We start from the raw sequence: 25,314 nt of genomic DNA, 5'->3' as shown, positions 1-25,314 counted from the left end.
CTGAATCTCTGATGGCATCCATCTGATTATTTATATCTAGTAGTGCTATCTCAGTTCTGTGTTTAGGGTGAAAGCCATATTGTATATCGCCTAATAGGTGATTGTTTTCAAGGTGTGCTTATACCTGAGTGTATGCAATTTTATCGATTATTTTGAGAAGGAAGGGAACCGTGGTAATGGGCTTGCAATTGGTAGGTAGTGTTGGGTCGAGTGTGTGTTTTTTCAGTAGGGGAGTATGTGGTCTTGGGTAACCAGCGTGAAGTTGAACTGGATTGATGTAGCTATATTGTCAGTCATATATTTGGGGGGGTCTCCGAGGAGTTAGGCAATAGTTTTCTTTTAGTTGAAATTTTGTCTTGGAGGGAGTTGATTTTGGATGCGAGAGCGTTCTGGATGGTGGTGCACCATGCTTTACTGGTGATAGAGTGGCTAGGAGAGGGGATGGGTGTTTCCAAATCTCTGAAAATCCGAAACAGTTCTTTACTGTTGGAGGCAGCATTCGTGATACGTAGATTCAAAGTGTTGGCTCTGTGGGTAATGAATGCGATTTTGTGTTTTTTAGTGATTGCCCGTAGCTCGTCTTTCAACTTTGTGGAAGGGTTTTTTCTAGTTAAGTGTTCTAGTGCTCTTTTGTTTCTTCTAAGGTTGATCAGGTCCTCATTGAACCAAGAGTTACTTTGTTTATCGGGTCTGACTAATTTTGCCTTGAGTGGGGCTATTTCATCAATAGCTGATTTTAGGCTGGTGTGATAGAAAAGGGCAATAGTGTCAGGGTATGTATCCAAAATAGGCTGTACTCCAAGTAATTTGGTGAGGACAGGAGCCAGGTTGTCTGAGGTGAGATTACGAGTATTTCTCCCCATAGTAGGAATGGGTGTTAGCATGGGTGAATCGTGGGCTTCTGTAGTTTCGACATTAAAGCAAACTAATAAATGTTTAGACCAGGAAATTTTAGTGATGTCTTCAAGGGATATTTTGTTATTGAGGGAGAGAATCCAATCCAGGATTCTGCCTTTATCATGAGTTGGAGCATTGACAATTTGGGAGAACTGCATTTCTTGTACTGCAGTATGGAAGACTGTAGCTTTGTGGTCACGCTCATCATTATATCCCTAGTAGAATAAATTTGGTTTTAGGTTTAAGTAGAGGATTGATGAGTAAGGGAATGGGCCTCATTACAAGTGTGCCGGTCCAGTAACAAAGGTGCAGGTAAGCTACCGTTGTTACCAGACCGGCATACTCTGAGGTCTGACCTGGCGGGTGGAACGGCACCCACTTGTAGACCTTGACGGATGCACCGGCACCATTCATGAATGGTGCCGGTGTTTCCGTCCTCCTCATTCCCATTGAGTCCAATGGCACTCGAATGGGAATGGGGAGTAATTTTTTCCAGCGCCCAGCAATAGTGGATTAACAGGACTGTCGGGGCTGTAATGCCCCTATAAGTCCCCATTGCCAGGCGCTGGAAAAAAATGACTGCGGCGGCAGCTGTGCTGGTATTTACCGGCACGGCTACCACCAGACTCATAATGAGGCCCAATGTCTATATCAGGATGATTGGTGGAATTGGATGCTCTAAAGACTATCAGGAAATTGATGGTAGTTTTAGGGTCAGTGGAGAGTTTGAAGGCCAGAAGCTTGTATCTGTCTATTTGGTCTGTTTTACAAACTCTGAGCTGTAATGAGGTTTTAGTAATAATGGCTACTCCTCCTCCTGTAGTATCTAGACGGTCGATTCTCAAGATGGTGTAATCCTGAGGGATAGCTAGTGTCAAGTAGGGGACCTGGGGCAGGGTGGTGCCAGGTTTCGGTCGTGACTAAGAAATCTAGATGGTGTTCTAGGATTAGGTCATGTGTATCGATGGCATGTGCACCTAAAGATCGCACATTGAGAAGTGCACCTTTGCAGAACATGTTGTGGGGAGTTTTGCGGTGTGGGTTGTGATGGCGGAGATCTAGGTGGCTATGCCGACAAGCTGTAATTTGTAGTGGGAGTTCTGTGGTTTGCATTGACACGAGTTAGAGATGGAGGTTTGCTTATGGGTGAGGGGTTTGGTTTGAAGGAGTGTGTTGTTTTATTTTGATGGAGTGTGTTGTCGTTGGGGGAGGTAAGGGAGTGGAAGGTGAGCTGCTCAGCTTCTGTATAAAGGATAGGTGCTGGTAAGTACGTGCAGACAGTCTATGTCTCCTGAAATCTCCCAGTATGTGACTAGTGAATGAGGAGGTATGCATTTGTGTTTGAGAGCTAAGGTGCATCGGACGCGTGGGTCCTAGGCATGGGGTGGCTGATCTGTTAATGGAAGAAAGGATGGTGCAACTTGCTAAGTTGGGGGGCAGGAAGAGTGCATAGATTCTGAGGTTACTATGTATTTGGGAGAAGACTGTGCGTTAGTGGAAGTGAAGTTGGCTGAGGAGGAGAAGGCTGTTGATTGAGGCAGAAAGGGTGTGGGGCAAGGGTGAGGATCGTGTCTAGGACACCCAATGCAGGCCAGGCCTGTGCCTAAATGGATATACAAGCCATTTGGAGCAAATTATGGCTGTCCTGTGGGGGGTCATGGTCGATGGAGATCGTGGGATGGAGTTCACGAAGTCACTGGTATACAGGACTATGTAATATAATAAGCAGGTAATAAGTTTCATTTTTAACATTGCATTAAAGGAGTGAGTGTGGATCATTGTTCCAAGCAAGCGTAAATATCTAAACAGTGCATAGTGAACAGTGATGCAAATTGAGTAAGCATTTGGAGGAGCAGGAATGTCTAAAATAAACAGTGAAACATTTTGAATAGACAATTAGTAGAACAAACATGCGCAGCTAAGTAACAGTAGTACTAGTAAGTAATTGGAACCATAACTGTACTCCTTATGCAAACAATGTACTTCAAAAAACCTGAACTGAATCACAAGAACACAGCACAAGAAAACAAACTCTTTGAACTTAGTAAGTAAATATTCCGTTCCCTTTTATTGTAAACCTGTGGAAAAGCTTGTGTACACAAACTAATGTGCACCAACGAAGACATGTTCATGGTGTAAATATATTATGTGGTGTATTTTAACATATAAACAGTGTAGGTAGTGAGTAAAAGCTTATGCATGTGCTCTGCACACTCGGCTTTAGTGATAAGATTGAGCTGCGTTGCAAATGTCAGGTCAGGTACCCACTAGTTGCCTGGAAAAATAGATAATTTGAACAGCCACACTCTTCCCAGATTCCACTCAGATATTCTAATATATAATGTCCAAAGTTTGAACAGCAGTAAGGTTTAAGTAAAGATTTACTGAGAAAATCCACGAAAAGTCAGCCAACACGTGTTTCGACTAAAAGTCTTTCCCAAGCTGACATTAAGTGCACAAAGGAAACATTGTTATGCAAAGAGAATACATGTGCAATAGGAAAGTAACAGTCAGATTTTGTAAATATACACATACATCAAATTAAAAGTATGTTGTCAATCACATACCCAATTATTGCTGGAGTTGGTTGTGGACACAGGGGCAGGTCAGAGGCAAACAGAAGAGAGAAAACATAATGAGCAATATTTTGTTGCATATTGCATATCCCTATTGATAAAACACTAGGTTGACACCTTTTGGCATTGGGTGGATTGTTGCAGTAATATAAATTGACATATGCTAGAACCAGTGTGTGTCACACTGATTTGTACTGTTAAAAATATGTAATAGAGAACTATTACTATAGCACCCAAAATGTGTTGTTTTGGTGTGATAATGCAATACTAGGTGAATTATGCGCAGGGACAATGAAGCTATGGATAAAAACGGTGTGTAGTGCAGGTGGTGTCATTAAAGAACCTAATCCAAAAGTTAATAGTGGTGTTTAACAGATGTAAAATGAAATAAAGTGGGTTCTCACCTAATTATTCAGTGGTATGTTGATACGAGGCTGGATTATAAATTCATGCCATTTTAAAGAAATGCAACCTTAATAATATATGCCAGTAATGAGAAAGAATGGGCATTAATGAAACAGGGACTAGAAATGGTTATATAAGTTTAACATAAGTTATTTTAATAGAAATTGTAAAGGATTTTGCTCCTTTTATGAGGAGCAGTAGCAACCACAAACAAAATCTCACAGGATCCGTTGACTGTTCAACATAGCACATACAGCCAATTATTGTATCTGCTCCTCATTGTCTTGGATTCCACTTGCAGATTTTAGACTCAAATATATAATGTTGAGGGATGTCAGGGTGATACAATTCACATGCAGCATGAATTGAAGTAGATATGAGATTATGAAATGAATTAAATTGAATGTAAATTAATTTTAAAACTTACATTAAGAATATTATTGATATAATAATACATACAAAGAAATATTACAATGAATAATGACATAATACATAAGTACATTGACTTTTTTGAACTTTATTTTGTTATAGAAATAGTGCTTAATCAAATGAATTTATATTTAGTTGTTTTTTTAAAAAATGTATATATTTTCTTAGTGTAGACAACTTGAGGTATGCTGTTAAAGTGGTATCCCTGTATTGGGCCTTTTTTGCAGCAAATTGTATATTATTGTTGAAATTCACATTTTGTTTTCCTCGAAGATGAACTTAATAACAGGCAAAGCGGGCAGGGCGGCTTCAGACAAACATACATATGGCCTTTTATCATATAATATGTTTACCATAGGAACTAAATACATTAATACTAATGTATTAATAACTGAAATGACACATTGGGCCTCATTTCGAGGTTGGAGGTAAGGGAAAAAAGATGCCGGTAAAGGATTACCGGCATCGCTTAATGCTCCAGGCCATTCTGACCTGGCAAGCCGCTATTAGCTGGGGGTAGATCTCTCTCCGCGGCAGGGGCCTCCCTCTGGAACAGCCTTCCTGCCTCCCTGACACTTGAGGAGAACCATCTCCGGTTCCGGAAGCACCTCAAAACCTTCCTCTTTGCTTCTGATTTCTCTCTCCCTCTCCCCTGCTAAATTTTTCACTGAAACTACACTGAATCTGCAACTGGGCCACTCTCAGCGACCTTGGTCCTGGGCCCAGCCACTCTCCACTTGCACTGCCTCCCTGGAAACCCCTGCACTCCGGGACTGTCTCTGTATCCATACAGCACCCCCTTCCCAGCTTGTCTGCACTTACCTTGCACTTGCCACCAGCTGGCCCTATTTATTTATTTTATTCTACTTACTTTGTACTGCACTTCCCCCCTCCCCTTCCCCCTGCACTTCTTCTCTTCCCCCTACCCCTGCACTTGTGCGATCTGAATGACACCTGGCCTAGTAGGATCGTTGGTTCCCCCCTCCCTGCCTCGTCGCGCCTTGAAACACTTGTGTATAGGTGCGTTACAAATGCCATATCATATCATATCATATCATACCGTAAATAATGGTGCCTCTAATAGCGGCATGGGTGCGGGCACGCGACCCTTAATGCCGGCAATACCGGCATGGCGTAAACAGGAGGACATCACAAGTCAGGCGGGCATGCTAATACCGGCATGAAGAAGGCGCTAAAAGTGGATACCTGTATGGCGGCAATGCCGGCATCGCGAACCACCCGTAAACTGCCATGTGCAGTGTTCTCAACTGCCACAGGTGCACACAATCAGAACAGGTGGAGTCAATGTACACTGGGCCAGCACAAAAGGAGCACACTACACCCCTTCCCACACCCCTTCCCACACCAAAATGATTCCAATACTAGTAGCTATACTGGGGCTGGAGGACATGCTGGCATTGCTACAACAGCAACAACAACAACAACAGGCAGCACAGAGGAGACGCAGGAGGAGAAGGAGGGTGAGACAGGCACAGCATGCCCCACCTGTGCAGGCAGTTGTACCATGCAGGTAGCCCCCAATCCCTCGCATCAGAGCCAGTCCATTCAACCTAACCCCTGAGCAGATCCACACCCAGTACCGTCTGGACCGGGACACCATCACCACCATTGTGGACATGATACACAATGACATTGCCAGCCTCATAGACATCCGTACCGCCATCCCCTCTCTACTGAAGGTGGTGTCTGTGCTCCACTTCCTGGCCACAGGCACCTACCACCACACGGTGGGGCAGATGCATGGCATATCACAACCATTATTCTCATGCACGCTGAACCAAGTGCTCGATGCCCTCCTCAAGCACAAAAGCAACCACATATACCTACCACGGACAGCCCAGGAGGTCTCCAACACCAAAATTGCCTTCCATTCACTGGCAGGCATCCCAAATTGCATTGGTGCCCTCGACTGCACCGATGTGGAATGGGTGGTCCCACATGCCATGGAGGTAGTGTACCGCAACCGTAAGCTATACCACTCCATCAACGTGCAAATGGTATGTGACTCAAACAAGATCATTACACATTGTTGTGCCCGATATCCCAGATCAACCCATGATTCAATGGTCCTGCCGAACTCCACGATACCACGCTACATGGAGCAACATGCCGGACAACGTTCCTGGCTACTTGGTGAGTTGCAGGGCAAGCATATGGCAGTGTGAAGGGGAGAGATGCGTGCTTCACATGGGTGAGATTGGGGGGGAGATGCATACTTCAGCTGGGTGAGATTGGGGGGGAGAGATGCATACTTCACCTGGGTGAGATTGGGGGGGGGAGATGCATACTTCACCTGGGTGAGATTGGGGGGGGAGATGCATATTTCACCTGGGTGGCATTAGTTGTGAGACTGAACAATGCCCATACTGTAATACACTGTGACCAAGCCAGCCCAGACTGTACCTGACACCTGAAACCAATATGCAAGAAGTAAGCTACACATCAATAACAACAAGCCAGTACAGCACCCATACCATATCCATCCGCATGTACCCTGCACATAATCAGACCATGCCCTCTGCAATGCAATGCAGTGACATGACAGTATGCCCAATGTAAATGACCACTGAATAGCATCACAACGGACATGTGTCCATGAGTGCGTACAAAGAAATCACATGAAGCCAATACATAGAATGGCACGTGCACACCACCACATAAGTGCAGCATGCCAGCATGTGGACATCTAGCGCGAAATGACAGATCATCAAGAGTCTGTTACCAACGGTGACAGGATCAAAGCATACGATTGACTACACATCACTTAGATAATGTCAACAACTGCCGTAGGCAACCACAGTGCATGAACACTAGAAAGGAATAGGACACTCCTGCATCAACTAGACAATGCGACGCACACCTGTGGATAATGTGAATTCACACATTGCCGTTACCTTGAATATCTCCATTCTTGCAGGGATCTGTGGATGTGAGCAAGAAAGCAATGCAGGCTTGTGTGTGATAAGTACAGGTTACATTTGATGAGATCACTTACACAGAACAATTTTTGCACCCATGTAGGTGATGCTGGCTATCCCTTGACGAGGTGGCTCCTTACCCCTGTCCGTAACCCCCAGAACAGGCACAAAGAGGACTACAATCGTGCACATATGCATACCCGAGTGGTGATTGAGCAGACCTTTGGCCTTTTAAAGGCATGGTTTCGATGCCTCAGCAGGTCGGGTGGGGCACTCCTGTACGGGCATGAGAAGAAGGCCAAGGTCATCAGGGCATGTGTCATTCTGCACAGCATGTGCATCAGACGGAATGTGCCTCAACCCCCTGACATTGAACTGCAACTGCCTGGTGAGGCTGAGGAGGAAGAAGAAGATGGGGTTGCACGTCAGGCAGGTGCCGATGCACAGGAGGGACGTGCTGTGCGCCAGAATCTGATAGACCAATATTTCTAATACACATGGATGCGGAGGTTGCAATGGATGTGGGACTCAGGGCACTGGGTGTTGGGGGGACATGGACAATGTGCACTCTTCACCAATAAAGCACACATTCATAATAACCAATGTCCAGTCATGTGATTGTTCTTGACACAACGGGTGTATTAACCATAAAGTGAATAGGAAGTGCATGAACCCTCTATGCCAAAAACCCTCTCCCCCTCCCGCCACAACTCCCCCAAACACCCTCTCCACCATCCTGCCACAACTCCCTCAAACACCCTCTCTCCCCTCCCGCCACAACTCCCCCAAACACCCTCTCCCCCCTCCAGTCACAACTCCCCCAAACACCCTCTCCCCTCTCCCGCCACAACTTCCCCAAACACCCTCTCCCCCCTCCCGCCACAACTCCCCTGCACATGGTGTGCACTTCAGTGCAGCATTTGTCTTCAAGAGTCAACAATAACAGTCTGCCCCTACTTGCCATGTCCTCTTCCAGCATTGGGTGGTTGCATGTCTGGCCGCGCAAGGTCCGTGCGGACCTGCGCAGGGAGCTGGTCTGCCTGGAGCTGGCAGAGGAGGAGGTACCTATTTGCTCCTGTTCCTGTGCGGGATGCTGGCTCTTCATTGCATCTGCAATGCAGCTGAGGACCTGCCTCACAGCTGCCAACTCATTGCAAATGCGTGTTCTACTGGCTTCAATTGCCAGTTTTATGCCCGTAGCGTATTCATGCCACTCCTCCCTCGCCCGGGCACCATCGCTCACATGCTGCCCAACCAGCATAGTGAGCTCCTCCTGGTGCTGTTGGATGAGGCTGATTCTCTGGTCTCTGTCCCTGCCTTTGGTTGATGTTGGCACAGCTTCCGACATGGGTCCGCCATCAGGTGAGCTCTCCCTGGGGCTCTATCTCCCTTTCAATGACTCTCCACCAGACAGCTCATGGCTGCTGGCAATGGATGTGGGGCGTGGGCTGAGGTGGGGTGACAGTTGCGGGCTGGGTGTGCCCTGTCCTATGGGTGTTTGGCATGTTCCCTCTACATCCGGGAGGGGTGCCGTGGCAGCTGCTTCTCCAACTGAACTGTTGGCAGCAGGCAGTGAGCCTTCTGCCACTCGCTCCAGTGTTTTGGGTGCGACAGGTGTGGGTGCTATTGCATTGTCAGTACCTCTTTCACGCCTTGTTGACGTATCATCCTGTGTGGCTTTCGCCTTCTGCAGCATTCCTGGTTTGTCAGTGTCCCTTGATGTACTAGGCCTGTTGCCTCCTTCCATGCCCCTGGCCTTCTTCATTGGGGTTGTGGCCTGTGCTGCAGAGTCCTGGTCCTCACTGTCAGATTGTGAGCCTGTGGGGGACCAAGGGAGGGACAGCATTGGTGATGGTTCTACGTGCATCATGCATATGTTGGTATTGCTGCAGTTCTATGCATTTGGACTCTGAGTTGTGACATACAGGTTGCTTGCCATATAGGTGGGTCATACAGGCATACGTCTGGGTGAGACATGTATGAGGGGCTGCATGCATGGGGATGTGATGTGGATGTGGACAGCCTATGGGCAAGGTTGTCTACATGTGTGTGATGCCACATGCATTGGCTCATTTCAGTGTCACATTTGGGGAACATCGTCATGCTTTGCATTACAGTGTTTTGTGTGGACACTCACCTCCATCAGCCGATGACGGCAAACCACGCTCCATTTCACCCACTTTCTCAATTGTCTCTATGCCTATTGTGCTGGCCCATGTCTCCTCCCAGTGTGTTATCTTGATCGGGGACCCTCCTCCGCCACCTGTTCTCATGTCCTGGCTCCGATTGGCTGCGAGTATACTCCGGACATGTAGGCGCAGGTCATCCCAGCGCTTGCAACGTCCTTTGCAGTGCGGGGGGTGGTAACCACCGCACTGACTTTGCGTGCCACCTCCTCCCAGATCTCCTTCTTTCTTATCTGGGCGGACGCCGCATGTCTTTCACAAACACAACCTTTGCATTTGCAGCTAGAGTGTCGGCGAGCATACTTAGCTCCTCCACCGAGAAGCGGAACTTGCGCTTGTGCGCAGCGCCTTTCTTCAGGGCCTTGGGCATTCTGATATGGTGTTGGGTGAAGTTGGGGCAGCTGTAGTGCTGATGCAGGTCCTGGATGCTGAGGATGGCGATGGATTGTGTTTTTAAAGATGGCCGCCATGCTCTTTCTCGTTCCTGGGCGATGACGCTATTTCCGGATCCGCTTATTTACAGTCACCGCTATTAGCGGTGGCCGCTAATAGCAGTCACAGCTAATGCCGGATCCATGGATGGCGGTAGTGCTATCAGAGCTTCCCTTGGTGCCGCTAAGGGCCATTTTTGGGTCTTTAGCGGCATGGCGGTAATGTCCTTATCGGCATGGCGCAAAGCTTGTGCCTGCGAACTCGTAATGGCCCACTATTAGCGGGCTCTTTACTACACAGACACGGTAATTGCTCCATGCCGGTAAGGACCGTTACTTACCTCCAACCTCATAATGAGGCCCATTGTCTATTTCTACAGAATTGACAAGCACACTTGAATGGCTGGGAGAGTACTTCCCTAAAGATGACATGAGCAATGATCAATCTAATAATGGTAAATAGGCAATATATATTAGAGTGCACTGAAATAATGTTTACAATCAGTTATTAAATGACATCTTTTTCATATAATGTATTCTACACAAAATCCAAGAAGAAAAAAAAGACAGTAAACATGAAGAAGGATTTCTAAATGCCAACGAGGGACAAATAGAAACTGTTGAAAGATAAATTAATAAATGATGCACTGAGATGTCTGATTTAAAAAATCAAGTTGCTGAACTGTTTAATCACATAAAGAATGGTGTGATCCGTAAAATTGATTGTCATTGCCCCACATGTACCTCTGACGCTTTTCCTGAACAATCAGCCCAATCATTGCCAGAACGCTATTATGATAAACGTTTGGTTGATGAAATGTGTACCCCCAATTCGCCTAATCATAAAAATGTTCAACCTCCAAATTCCCCTATATCCAGCTCTAATTCGCCAGCCCTTTGTTTAAATAAATAATTATAAATGTAATCTCTATGATAGTCCCAGAAATATTTTTCTTTGTAAGTATTTAATGTAAATACAAAAATATAATGTTGCAATGTTTCTAAACAAGTTTTTTTAAAGCACCAATTTGTGTGTGCATATTTAGATACCAATATGCAGTATGGATGTTTCAGTGTCCGTGAACACACCGCCTAGTGCGTGGAGCAAACTACATACATTTATTTTTTTTGTTAACGTCACTGTCTGGGTGAGGATGATATACTGTGTATACACTACGCCATAGGTCAAGTGGAAGTTTCACAGACGTCATGATGTGACCACAGATGTGATCATGTGACAGTGCCTGCGGATCACAATGATATGTACGTGATCAGTATTTGCACTTCACAAACATCTTTAAATTTGATTTTCAGCCACTCTAGGAACTTCCAAGTTAAAACCCTGCCCATCCACTGGTCCTAGTTCCATTCTTACTCATTCCTAAGCTTTTCACAACTTTTCAAGGTCTTATTTGGGTGCTGAAGTTCATGGACAGCACAGTATTTCATCAGGCAATTCCTCTGAAGGGACCCATCCATTTCTGTTAGTCATTATCAATCTTGCACACCATCAGAGATGACCTCTTTATCTTGAGAGCATCAAAAACTTTACAATTGCATCTGCAATAGCCATCCCTCATCCCAGGGGCCACCACCAACACCAGATGGAGGACGACCTCACCAAGAGAACAGGAGCCCTGCAGTAGATGACATGCAGGAAGAAGCGGACACATGTAATGTAGTGGATGAAGTGCTTCCTACGTCAGGTGTGCCACCACACCCGCACCTTCCACCCGGCTGCCCTGTGAAAGGAGATTCCCTACTAAGAAAGTAGGATTACTTCGGCCACTACACCCTCCTCGACCAATCCTGAGACCACTCAGGACATTGCAGTGGGCCAGAGGATTCCTCCTGATGTCTCACAGGGCAAACAGGAGGCTGTTGAACCATCACTTGCACGTTTAACAGTACGTTGTATGTACTGTGACACAATCATCTGCAGGCGGGAGGGAATCCGAAGCACCTTTGAGGCGGCTATGAAGGCACATTAAAGGATTACATCTACCTTATTATTTTTGCAGGACCTACATCTTCCTTTGTCCACCTGTCCAACCCTTTTGGTGGTTGCTACCATTCCCTCCATTCCTCCCTGCTTTCCTCCCTCTGTAACTCTGCCAAGAAAGAAAACATGCATAGGACGTGTTCAGCCATTATTTATGGCTTGCACACTTCCCACTCTTATTACACTACCATCAAAAAATTACTCACCCCCTTTTCTACAGCATATGGACCGCGGCCCCTTTTACGCTCTGCAGACATCTCAGAGAATGAAGGGGGTGGGGGTTTAAACTCAATTTACTTTCTTTTTGTACAGTGGTGGCTCTTAAAAGAACCATCCTTTTTGGTGTTTTTGATTGTATGTACTATACTAACAAATGGTGTACTGTACTTCTTGTTTTTTATAGGTTTTACAAAAAGCACACCACACTTTTTTGTGTTTTTATTTTTTATATACTATACCTTCTAGCAGATGCTTAACTCGCTATTGTACATGTTACGTTTTAATTGTGTTCACAAAAACTATTTGAAGGCATTCTGAACATTGGTCAAACTTTAATTTCCAACATCTGATAAATGTACTCCATCTGTGAGAAAAATGTTCTCTCCATAAATCTTTATATTTTCCATGTTGAAAGATGCCATGGCATCTTGTAAAAAAAGGATATACAGCTTTTATTTACATTCTGCCTGCCTTTTTCAATTTGGAAACAAAATAAGTTTGAACCTTTCCACATTTGCCTGTGAATTATCTGTGAAATAATTATCTCCGTAGCTGGAAACAGTTCCATTAACCTTTTGAACTAATCCTTCATGGAAAATTGCAAGGATATTCCACTCATATACCACAAACTGTTGCTTCCACAATGTACTATAATGATGTCTGGATGTTTAAACCAAATCATGTTCTGGCACAATTCTAATAATCCCTTCCAGTTTAATCCATGCACTCCATGCCATGACACCTCTAATTCTTCTAATCCAACATTATCAGAGATGTCAAGCTGCTCTTCGTAAACATTCAACCAGTGCATCCATGAATCTCCCACAATCCAAACTCTCTGCTTGTTTATAGCCATATCCAATCCGTCCACTACTTCACATTACAAACGGTCATACAACAAAGAAAACTCTTGCCACCCCATGCTCCTGTACACTTCAACTTCTCCCCCACAACCATGAAATCCAATTGGCCAATCCCCAATGTCAACGGATGCGACTGACTGTGGTGTCCACAGTCCTTGTCCCATGCAGGACATCCTTAAAAGTCCCAGATGGCACGTGTGGGCACGCAGACTATCATAGACATCGGCAGACACCGTCGCACAGGGCAACCCTTCAACCCTTTTTACTTGCATCTGTATAATATTCCCTCATTGGCTACTTTCAAACAGTCAGACATGCATCCACCAAACACATCCAACAACTCTAAATGTAACCCTGTCATCTCAGTTCAACACTTCAGTTGTACATTTCAACTCTCTGAGTACATGTCTCCTGTCATTCAGAGCCTCCTGCCAGATTTCTATGTGCATATTTAAACAATATTTGCATCTAACAAGAAATAGGGCCTCATTACAAGTTTGGTGGTAAGGGTTGCCACTGAACCCGTAACACTTTTCCATCACCAGATATCCCAGTGCCATCGGGACATTACAAGTCCAGGGATGTGAGGCGGTGGAAAGTGTAAGTCCCCATTCCCATGGAGTCCGATAGAACTCCATGTGAATCGGGTCACAGAAGCACCGGGCCTGTTGCTAACAATGCGGGTACCTCTGCGAAAACCATGCCTGCAGGGGCTGGTGCCCCGGCAGGTCAGATTTACAAGGCGCAAGGGCCCCTGCAGGCATACTTATAGTCTGGCGGTCCGGAAAGGATGCTGGTATGCTGCTACCAGCACACTTATTTCCATACCAACAGACTTGCAATTAGGCCCTATGTACAGGTATGCTGAATGTATTAAAGTTATATTTTTCACTCCTTTAAAAATATATATATACAGGATCTCTTTTTAAACCACTGATATCAAATGCCATATATTGCAACCTTCTCCACCTGCTCACATGAAGTGTCAGTTACTTACATGTACTGCCAACATATTGAACTTCCTCACAGCAACTGCCTCTTAAGAGTGTTCTGCTATTTTTTGCAATGGCATTTCCCTTACAAATGGTGCAGCTCTAAATGCACATATGGATTTTTTTGTTTTCAATAAAATGCTCCTAAAAAGAGCGTTTTTTAAAAAAACTGCAGCATATTTCATTATGTATAAATTGAACCTTTTCCAACATTTGCTACCACATCCCTTATAGTGCCACAATTCTCCACCTGCTCACATCAACTACCACTTAATAGTACCATATAGGTCTTTACCAACTGCATTTCCTTTCTTTTCCTTTACAAAAAAAAATGAACATTTTCGTACTATTGCTGTACCTACACACCTTTACATTTCTTATTAAAATACAAATGAAAACTGGCATTACTAAACCGCATCAGCTTTCCATACATATAAATGTACAGCGTTTTAAACCCAGTACTACCACATTTAACATAGTGGCACAAAGAATCATAGTGGAAGTGCCAATGAATCTGTACATTGTTAGCCTTTCAATACAGTCCTACTAAAAAAAGACAATCCTAAACACAACACTTTTGCTTAAATTAAAAAGTTGTAATTTCCAACCACTAATATAACACAGCATATACAGACAACATTCACTGCTGCAACTGCAAAGTTGCACGGTATTAACACTTGGCCACAGTTTGCTCTATTTTTAAAAAACACTGGACCACATTACAAATCCATTGCACCACAGCAAGTACAGTTTTCATATTAAAAGCACCAGAATCGAAATAGCCCTAGTGCAAAATAAAACATTTCTCACCCCATATTCTAACAACATAGTGAACACGTTTTATGACTACACACATAACTGAACTGTATTCACTCCTTGTTCCAATAACTGCTCCTACTTGAATATATATTAAGCTTTGCAGCTAATGCTACTTAACTATTACCACATATAACAACTAACTTTCTTTTGCAAATACAGGAGAAAAGAAGATTCACAAACACGGATACTGAACAAAGAGAACTATTCACGTCCTACAAAGTAAGTATATTAATATTGCATGTATGTCGCTCTAATTGAAATAACGTAATTTCCCTATATTAAATCATTATTTTCTACACAACAATATTGTATTTCACTCTGACTCATTCTTTGCAACAGTCACACTATTACTAATTATATCTCAACATGGCTCTTTATTCAGTACACCGCCAATTCCGTATTGCCTAGCAACACAATTGTTCCTCATAAACTTGTATACAACAATCCTGTGTCTGTATTCTTCCATACTCCTATCCACCTCATGTCCTCCATTCAAACCCCAAAATTATCACACTCATTGCATTCCAAATGGCTAACACACATTACCGCCCATTCACACTTCCTCACCCCTTTAAATTACACCTACATACCTTCATACCTGTACACTAAATCACAACATTACAGCAACCATAGTTCTCCTCAACAGAGCATAATATCCTACTTGCTAAAGAAAAACACCACTCAATGGTGCACATGTTTTCCCCGGGATGTGCACCAAATCCGCGGGAGGTGCACACGGGAGCACAGCGAAAGTGAACAATGTTAGCACACAAACCAAAAAAGGGACGGAACACGGGGCAGAACAGGTGGAATGGGGAACAATGCGTGAAAATAAGGGCATAACTGGGGAAGTACTGCAGGGAAGTACACGGAACACCCACATGCACGCGAACTACACGTATTCATGGTATTGAATAGGGGAAACCCGTGCACGCCAAAAGACACGCACAGGCCTAAACACGTCTGCCACACGAAAGCAGGCGGAAGCGTCCCCACGCAGTATAAAAATGCTTGCAAACAACAAACACGTACATACAGCTACACTGAATGTCCCATTTCTCGCAGCACTGATCCTGGGACACCGCAGGAGGAGGAGAATAGCCAGGCCCCACATATTTTTGCCCAGGAACAGCCTCTTTGGGATGTGTGATGACCAGGTCTATGGCAGGTATAGATTTCCACTTCATATCACCCACCTTGTGCTCCCAAGCACTGAGCCCCTTGGAAAGGGTGCTCAATGTACTGCATTTCATGGCCACTGGGTCATTTCAGCAGACTACTGCCATAGTGGGGGGGGTCTCACAGCGCACGCAGTCACGCTGCCTACACCAGCTGTTGACAATCATGACTGCGCCACCCTCAGTCTGTGGAATCATAAAAATACAATATTAAGGCTTTTACACCATGCAAAGGAAAATACACTGACACAGGCTTGTAAAGATTCCCAGAATCTTTATTACAAAACTGAACAGTATCGAACAAAGTACACAAATAGCTATTTGGCTGTCAATACATCACAGAGACCACCAGCAGGGTTCAATGTGAGCAGTGAGCAGAATTTGCTGCTGGACAGCAGCGTATTTATATAGTTTGTTATAATGATGTCCAGCCTCTTACTAGTTAATTATACCCTGGGCTAGGGTCGCACCAGGTTCGTTTCCTAATTTACATATCTCGTGCATGCGGTTTACTTTTAAATACATTTACCAACAAACATTATTATTCTCTAATTTAACGTTACACTCTTTACACATTGCTTTAATACAGATCAGACAAATTTTTCGGATGTCGTATTTGGATAGCATTATTGTTCTTGTATACTTGTAGGTTAACATTGCTGATTCAAGTAATCCCCTGATCCCGAGGTCAACGAAGGACAAGGTCTACATGACCCTAACATGTAGCCAGAAGGCAGGTTGGACATTAACCCTCCTACAGAGGTTGAAGAGGTTAAGGCAAGAACAAGAGCACACGAGACAGCCATTTTAAACTACAGGGTGACTTTGTACAATAAGCTAAAATGGCGGCTCTAACCTAAAATGGAGGCTTGATTCACTTGAGGTCATGCCCTTGAAATACGGATTTCCTCGCAAAGCGACTGGGCATAGGCCAACATATACAATGAGGACGAAACAATATTATATCAGTTCTAACAAACCCTTCTTTTGGCCTATGCCAAGCGCTAAACTACCTTCAATCACTTTGCGACTAACTCAACATTTCAACATCTATACATCCCGAATCATTGTCTGACATATGAATTGCCATTAGATCAGACACCAGAGTTTCTTTTAACACATACTCTTTGGAAACCTTCTCTGGGGCGTATATTTTATGCCCTAATACACTTGTTGCTTGCGCGCAACACATGTTTTTCAAAACTATTTAAATTTGTACCATCAAAGTTCCCTAAGATGCTGTCATTCCATCGGCCAAAGAATAGTGCTCTAAGAGAAGCGTAACAGGCAGTTGTCAAATGTAAAGGATGAATATACCAACCTAGCCCTGTAATGATATTTGGCGTGTTACAGCACAGAGTACAGCACTACTGCACAGGTAGCAATTTTTTTTTTGATGCAGCACCACCACATGGGTGTGGTGCATTGCTATATGTGTTGCCAGATTAACATGGACATATAAGTAAAGACAGGCTATTCAGTCAAAAACGATTTTAACATATAAGATGCAAATCTATTTTTACAGTTAAGAGCACACGTGCACATTCAAAAATGCACACTATTTTTCACCTGAAATGCCTATGGTGCAAGAGACACATTTGAAAATTAATAACTAACCTTATTAATAACTAACCTGACTAATAAAACTGCATTTAACATAACCCACTAATAAAAATGTGTCTCCACTGCAGAATTAGGCCTACTCTGAAAGTGAACTTTTAAACGCACATTCATTTTTTTTCTTTTTCTCTGCTGCTCTGTCCACATAACCACAGGAAGCAAAGGGCTCGAAGGAACAGGAAATCAGTTGGTTACAAATGGTTACTGTAGAAATGAGCCATTGTGTAGAGAGGGAGGAGATGGCATGATTGATTCTGATTGGAGCAGCGTCATAGCAAGTATCATGCTAGAGGCAGTGATTAGAGTTTTGCTGGGGGAGCTTGAGGAGAGGGGGAGGACAATCGAGATTTGGCAGAGCTGGGAGAAGGACCTGTTTCCTGGCTGAAGATTTCCTGCTGCAAAAGCTGAGAATTCCAGGCAATAACCCCGGTTTGAGAACGAAAGACGCTTGTTTTCACTGGGGTTAATCTTCAAGGGAGCCAAATTCAGAAAGGGAACAGCTGGATAAAACTCATGCTGAACAGATAAGGTAATTACAGAAGTGTGGGGGCTGAGTGTGTACGAGAATATTCAGTCAGTGTAGGAAAAGAGATTCCTGTGCTTTACTCACATGTTTAATGTTGCAAATTGAGTTCTTGTCTCCGCCACTCTCTTTTCAGTGTATCACAGACAATGCTGTTACTGTGCTATTTTATTTATTTCTGTAAAAAGTGAGATCGTGTTTAAATGCAACTTTTATAATACACAAAAATATTTGAAAGCAGACGGGTGGTGTGTTTTATATTTACCAATACAGTGCTGATGATGTGGGGAGATGTTTAGACAGTGCAATTGTCATTTTCAAGGTAGCTAAACATCAAATTTGGTGGCAGCCGTGTGCACAATGTAATTCAGTATGAGCAATTATAACTAACTGTGTGTGTTGTAGTTTATCGGAGGTCTATGAGTCGGCAAAAAAGGGAGGCCCGGGACATAGTTCACTACCGTATATAAGATAGTGAAAATACCACATGATAGCTTGCTGCCGTAGATAAGACAGAGAGAAATTGCCCATGGTGGCACACTAAAAATGAAAATGTGGTGTTCTTGAAATGCAAGCCTGAGGTCTCTCTAGTGATTACACGAAAAGTCTAAACAAAAATAAGGGGTTCTGGATATTGGGGCCACAAATAAAACAAGGGAATTATGCTCACCAAAATACCACCAACCACGCATACCAACCACGCATACCAACCACGCATACCAAATACGCATGTCTGTGTGCTGAAATAATGCATGTCCACTGTATTATTGTTGTACGTGGCCCAATCTGAATACAAGGAGTGATTGTTGCTAAGTTATTTTTCGGCGGTAAGAAAATACCGTCAGGCCCCAAATCTCCACAAAATACCCTACATATTTATGATGCGTTGCAGGCCGGGAAAGTGATCATAGAGTACCTACTGGGCGTGGCAAGCGTGTCTCACACTGCCATTTGCACATTAAAGGGAACCCATTTTATAATAGCAGTGTGCCACTAAAAACGAATTTCAGAATGTCACAAAGGGAAACCACATTCTCAGACCTAGTGCAATATTTAGAGGCAAAGTTGTTTGCACATGGGACTTGGTCGTCGAATAGCACGTTAGAATGGCATGAACGCATTCAGGGTGAGGTGCAGAAAGAAAAACTAGACAATGTTTTTGCAGAAGGCAGCATAATTCAGGTCTGCCTTACAAGATTATTGAATGCAGCCGATAAAAGTGCAGAGAAAGACTGTTTAATACGGCTATGCGGCAAAATATGGTTTATTTTGAATAAATCCCTGCGAATGCAGGAGAATGATACTCAGCTAATTAACAGGTTAAAGACTGAATTAGATGGGGCAAGAAAAAATCAGGAAATGTTAAGAGCAGAATTGGATGTATGCCAAAAAGACATGCAATTAAAATGCAGTGACTTTGATGCTCAGTTATCCAAAAGCAAGAAACAATTTGAGGATAGTGAGCAAGAATTGGTACACTTAAAAGCCTTAGAGGACCACATTAGACAGGATAAAGATGAGGTTTTTTCAGAAATGCAGATTTTACAAAAAGATCATTGTGAAAAAGAATGTGATCTCCAGAGTGCAGAACAAGAAATGATTAAAATGATTCAAGAAAGAGACAAGAGAAATAAAGAGTTCAATGAATGCCAAATGCAAATGTGCGACATACAGGAGGTGATTAATAAGATGAGTGATGAAAACAACTATTTGCAAAATGAAGCAAACAGACTCCTTAAAAAGTGTAAGGACTTAGAACAGCAAATGTGCATTCCCAGGTCCCAGGAGAGGCGGCAGGGTACCACATTCAATGGAGTGGAGGTGAATTCTAGCTCTGCCCAAAGAGCTAGTGCTCCAGTGACTGGGCCGGTGACTGAACTTGGTTGCAGCGCCCTTGGGGGATTTGATACTCCCATTGGGGGCAGCCACCAATCTCATACACCTGAAAACAGGATTGAATCACAAAATAGTGCAATTCCATGCACTGCAACAAGTAGCCCCATAAAAATAATGAAATCCATTAAAGCCCTGATCAAACCATTTAAAAAGGGAGGTGAATGCTGCATTGAGGATCACTTAGAAGCGGTGCATGACATTTTTAAAGCACTCCAGATACCTAAGGAACAGTACAGACAATATTTTCATTTAACTTTAGATGCCCCGACGGCCAGCATCATAAGGGGATTAAATGAACAGCAGAATATGACCTGGTTGGAGTTTGAAAAAGAAATTAGGCACCATTTTTCTCCTTTTCAGTCATTGCAGGAGGCAAAGAAAGTCGCTTACACAATTACTGCTGGACCTAATACATCCCCTCGCCAATTTTTACAAGACTTAAAAAGAGCATTTTCTCGCATTGATGTATCTTTTGATTCAAATTCCAATGAGTTTAAAACTGCATACTTCTATGGGCTACAGAAAGACATCATATCCCAATTGGTCCGTGAATTTGACCGTGACAAGTCCCTTGATTGGATTGTACATCAAAGCACAAAACTATATTAGGTACTCTATTGCCAGGGTAGAGAAAGTGATAAAATGAAAGATACTAGACCTAAATCTAAAGAACCCTCAGCCACAGTAATGGAAATCAGGTCAGCCAAAATGTCCCTTGAGTCTGCTCAAAGCCAAGGTAAAAATAATGTGACACCTGAACAAAGGGGTAATCAACAAAGATCGCCATTTCCTGTACCAATGTTCCAATCACATGATCCTAGTAATAGAGAGAGCTACATCAGCCCTAGGTATTTAGGGGACAGACCCCGGGTAGGATATCGGCCTGATATGGCAGGTATGAACAATAACCAGAGACAAAATCAAGATCAAAGAAATGATGGTCCCTACCAGTCATTGGGGACACAGAGCAGATTTGATCCCAACACCATGATATATGGTAATCAGGATAGGCCCCGATATGTGGATCGATTTACTGATAATGGAAATCAACCTAGGTGCCAGTACCCACAATCTGAGAGACAGGACATGAGGCAAAACGTGAACTACAATCCACGTCAGTACAATGATTCCCCACCAGGGGACTATAATCAAAGGATGGGTGCAACCCGCTCCCCTCCACAAATGAATCAAGAGTTCAGAAACCATCCCAACCGACATCAATCACCTGAGAGGTATCAGAATAGATCCAATCAGGGGGAAAACAACCAATATCGACCTAGGCCACAGAAAGAGGATCCTAGAGAGATGGAAAGGTTCCAGTGCCTTGAGGCCCAAGTGAAAATGTTAGCTGAGCAAATAGGAAAGCTCTGTACAGCGCAAAAACAACCTTCCAAAGAGGGGGCTGATGGCCATAGCAATGACCGGGGGGGCTTCCGAAAAGTGACTAAGTACTCATGATAACTTCAGTGCCAAAATGACAGATTGCTCTGATATAATTTTGCATAACGACTCTGAGATGCCTAATGGATTAAATGTGAAAGTGCCAGTAAATGAACTTGTGACAGAAAGTGCAAATACTTCTAAAAAAGAGGTACGGTTTAACCTAGAGCTAAATAAAACAGTAAAGATTTGTACAAATGAAAAAGAAACATTAGGAATTCCAAAAGAACAAAGGGACAGATTTAAGAAAAATGACTCATGCATGGGGAATACCAGTGGACAGGGAGTAAGTGGGGATGCTATAGCTCCTTCCCTGGGCAAGCAAAACAATGACCAAACACAGACAGAAAAAGGAAATACTCAAAAGGAGGGTACAAGTCAATCACCTGAAGAATTCTTTGAGCCACATATTTTTGAAGAGGCTGAAAGGGCTGGTATCACACTAAATGATCACAAATGCACAGAATTGAAAAATGACAAATTGCTGAATGATGTTGTTACACATGTTCAGTTGGAAGGTTGTAATGTGGTCTCTGATGTTACCCAGATGGATGGGCGAACAGTGGCCACACTCCAAAAAACCTCTGATCATGGAGAAATTAATAAAGTCTCTCGCGCAGAAATGGGTAAAAAGGAGGGAAAAATGTCTTTCCATTTACCAATGTGTTTAGCCAAAAGTGAAAAAGACCTGAGAAAGGTGAGCCCTGAAATCAGTAAGAATTCACATTTCTTATGTGTATTAGAGGAAGTTGAGGACAGATATTATGCACCCATCACTGTAGAAGAAAAATGCCACACCTTTGCTATGATTGACACTGGCGCACAGGCCACACTTATGTCCAAGGAGCTGGTAAAGAATATCAATGAAGGGAGACCCCCACAAAGTCAGATCACAGTGAAGGAAAATCAAGGCCCATTGCATAACTTTAATGGGGAGGAGGTGCCCATCATAGGTGTAACTGAGGTTGACATAAAAATAGGAAAGCACAGAATGAAACAAGAGGTATTGATCACATCTATTTGTGAAATTCCATTTCTGATGGGGACAGATTGCCTGAAAAGATGGTCTCCTCTAATAGATGGGGTGAATGGAGTGCTGTGGTCTTAACCAAAAAACCATTGAGGCCTAAGAAACTAAAATTACAAAACAGCAATATAAATGAATGTCACACCGTTGCCAAAACAAATGATGCTGTGGAGGTATATCTCCAGAATAGCTGCATACCTAGTTTCACTGTTATATTAATGTGTCAAGACAAAATGCAGAGCGACAATGAAAAACTACCTGTACAAATATACTTGGACCCAAGGAAAAATTGGCAGACTGCCATAGATGAGCACACATTACGTTTTTATTTAAAAGAGAAAACATGCAAACAGAATATTGCTCCTAAAACAGATTCAGAAAAACACATTACCACTCTGGCAGAAATACACATGGAAGATGAGCAACCATGGGTTCATGTTGGTATAAATGACTATTTTAAAACAATAAAAGCCACTTTAGCGCTTGGACATGAAAGGAGTTTCATTAATGAGAAATTGTTGCAAAAATAATGGAGAGGGAAGAAATCCCGAGATTTAGGATTAAAAACCAATATGTTTCTGGGTTGGACAGTCCAGACTTTGAAAACCGAATTGCAGGCAGATGCATGCTTAAAATTAGCATTGGGCAGAAAACAATTTACCATAATGTATGGATAGTGAGTGGAGCACAAAATGAATTTTACATGGGCAATGACATAATGCACAGAATGTGTATGGTGTTAGATTTCCTTAATCAAAAAATGTGGCCACGCCTAGGTGGTCCGGCACCTGAATTTGAAGACAAAAGAAGGGCTTATCATTGTGCACAACTGGTTCCTTATGCAATCGAATTACAAATGAGGAAAGATACTATTATTCCTGCATTTACAAAACAGTTTGCAATAACACTGAAATGTAAAAATGGACAGCAGATGAAAGGCTCTGATGCATTTGTTGCCTGAATGAATCTATAAAACAGCAAGGCCTGTATTATGAATACATTCCATTGGTAGACATTGGTGAAGGATCTGTAAAAATTATGGTAAATAATAAAGGTTGTCAGGATATTCATTTAGAGGAAAACTCCCCATTAGGAATGGCCATACAAAAATCACATTATACGGCAGATTTAAATAACATGGTGATTGGAAATATTCCTGAAAAGTATGTAGATGCCAAGGGTGAGTTGCCAGAACACCTGGACTCTCAGCCCAAAGGAATATTTAAAATTCATTCTGTGTATCCTTATGATTCAAATGAGACAGTGTGCTGCCATCGAGAGGATTGCATAATATTTAATTTAAATGAAAATGAAACAGAAAATCAGCCCATTGAAGTGGAAGCTGATATGCCAAAATATTTAAAAGTGGCAGCTTTACAAAAAGACACAGCCACACAGAGGAAAGCGCCGATATTCCCTTACCAGAAGATTTTCCAGAATTTTCCAAAATGGTAGAAGAGCAGATCTCCTTAACGGATGCGTGTGAAAGCAATGAGGATAGGGACAATCTGAGGGAGATATTTATGGAGTTTAAGGATGTATTTGCAAAAGATGCTTATGATTGTGGTTTAACTGATTTACATGTGGCCACACTACCAGAAGGGTGTAGCAGAAATCCAGTGTTTGTACGCCAGTATAGACTAAAGCTGGCATGTTTAGAATCATTGGCAGAGATAATTAAAAATTTGGAATCGCGGGGAATCATCAGGCCCATTCATAGCACATCCAATACACCTATTTTAGGTGTGTTAAAGCCAAATGGTCAATGGCGGCTATGTGCAGACTTGAGAGAGTTAAATAAAAGAGTACCAGTATCTAGATGGCCACTGCCATTCATTGATCAGGGCCTAGCTCAGGTACATGGCTCAAATGTATTTACCACATTAGATCTCACCTCTGGATATTGGTGCGTGCCATTGGCAGAGGAGATACAACATTTATTTTCTTTTACATTTGACAGGTCTCAATATGCCTGGCTTAGAGCTCCGTTCGGGTACATCAATAGTGGGAGTGAATTTGGCATATTTTTGAGAAAGGCCATGCCGGATGCAGCGGAAAGAGGAACAATAGTTTATGTGGACGATGTCCTGATAAAAAATGAAAGCATGAAAAGCCATTTTGATGAAATAAGACATGTAATTGGCCAATTGCAGAAAGCAGGCGCCAAAGTATCTTTGCAAAAAGCACAATGGTGCAAGAAAAAAGTGAACTTTCTAGGGCATGAAGTGACTGAACATGGGCTAAATCCACAAAAGAAGAAAATAGAGGTCATACAAAGATTAAAAGATCCTAAAAATGTGAAAGGAGTAAAACGTGTATTAGGGATGACAGGCTATAACAGAAAGTTCATTGAAAATTATGCAGAAATCACTAAACCATTGACTAAACTGCTTAAACTGAATACTCCCTGGAAATGGGAAAAAGAGCAGTATGATGCAGTGGCTAAATTAAAGGAATGTCTTGTAAAGGCACCATGTTTAGCATACCCCATAAAGGACAGGGATTTCTTTATAGAAATAGGTTTTTCTGAACATTGTATGTCAGCAGTGTTATCACAAAAACACGATTTGAATCACAAAACCATTGCCTATGCAAGTAAGGCATTTTCCCAAGTTGAAATGAAATTTAATGAATGTGAAAAGGCCCTATTAACCACTGTGTGGGCGCTACAACATTTCCGCCCCATTGTTCAGGGAGAAAAGGTGATTATTGAAACAAATCATCAACCTTTGCAATTTTTAGAGAGTAGAAGAATTAGATCAGGTAATCTAGCGCAATCCAGAATCACTTCATGGACGCTGGCATTACAAGGTTTTCCCGTAGAAGTGAGATATGGACAAAATAAAAAGAACCCAATTGCTCAAGGGTTAGC

Source organism: Ambystoma mexicanum, chromosome 4q (genome assembly GCF_040938575.1).
Source record: "Ambystoma mexicanum isolate Mex_15411 chromosome 4q, UKY_AmexF1_1, whole genome shotgun sequence".
NCBI classification, from domain to species: Eukaryota; Metazoa; Chordata; class Amphibia; order Caudata; family Ambystomatidae; genus Ambystoma; species Ambystoma mexicanum.
The sequence above is the reverse complement of the archived record's forward strand: the minus strand, read 5'-3'. Positions refer to the sequence as shown.